The sequence below is a fragment of the Petaurus breviceps genome, unplaced genomic scaffold (genome assembly GCF_028583685.1).
Source record: "Petaurus breviceps papuanus isolate PSGF00001 unplaced genomic scaffold, PetGlider_PUasm1.0 176, whole genome shotgun sequence".
NCBI classification, from domain to species: domain Eukaryota; kingdom Metazoa; phylum Chordata; class Mammalia; order Diprotodontia; family Petauridae; genus Petaurus; species Petaurus breviceps.
Window position 1 is genome coordinate 4,630,530 of NW_027185771.1, and position 1,273 is coordinate 4,631,802.

Sequence of the window (1,273 nt, forward strand, 5' to 3'; positions counted from 1 at the left end):
GAATCTCAGGCTCCCATTCCCACCCAGCAGCCTCATCTACTACTTGAAGCCTTTCTGGATAACTCCAGCCCACACAGATTCCTCCCCCTCAACCCACTTCCCCCCTCCCCTCTCATCCCCTTCTCAGAACTCCTACAGCATTTATTGTCTTAGTAGAACGATCAGAAGCTGAATCATATGTTGTCTCTTACTGTTCCCTAATGATGTTATGGGTGTCGGGACTGTCTACCTGACTGGAAGGCAAGCTCAAAGGATAAGGTACCACTTCTGAGATCTCTGCGTCCCTCATAGTGTCTGGGTACAGGCTGGGAGGCAGCCTGCTGTGATGAATCATAGAATCATAAGGTGTAGAGCTAAAAGGGACCCTAGACCAATCAATAAAAACTCATTTATTAAGCACTTACTATTTGCTAAGCCCTGGAGATACAAAGAAAGGCGAAAACACAGCCTTTGCCCTCAAAGATTGCATATTCTCAAGGAGGATTTAGCATGGAAACAAAGGGTGTATATGCAAGAACTATACAGAGTAGATAGCAAATAATTTCAGAAAACACTAGGGGCTGGAAGCAGGTGAAGAGAAGGAAAGGTCCCCTGCAGGAGGCAGGATTTGAGCTGAGTTTCAAAAGAAGCTATGGAAACCAGGAGGCAAAGGTGAAGCTTTTCAGGCATGGGGAACAGCCAGGGAAAAACCTGAAGAAAGGAGATGGATACCCTTTACTAGAAACAGCAAATTGGACAATGATGCTGGATTGTGGAATGTGTTGTTTTTTGGTTCTTCTTGACCCCATTTGGGGTTTTCTTGGCAGAGATACTAAAGTGGTTTGCCATTTCCTTCTCCAGCTCATTTGACAGATGAGGAAACTGAAGCAAACAGAGTGAAGTGACTTGCCCAAGGTCCCACAACTAGTAAATTCTGAGGACAGATTTGAATTCAGGTCTCCCTGATTCCAAGCCAGGCACTCCATCCACTGTGCCACCTAGGTGCCCCATAAAAGGGATTAAAGTATAAGAAGACTGAAAAGGTAGGAAGCAGTCAGGTTAAGAAGATCCTTAAATGACCAAAAGAACAGTTTATATTTTATTCTGGAAGAAATAGGGAGCCACTGGAGTTGACTGACTGTCAGGTGATGTGGCCAGACTTGTTTTTGGTGCCCATTACTTCAGTAGCTGAGCACATGATGATTGGAGTGGGGAGAGGCTAGATAGAGGACATCGTAATATGAGAGTGATGAGGGCTTCAGCTGAGGTGGTGGATGTGTCCATGGAGAGAGAG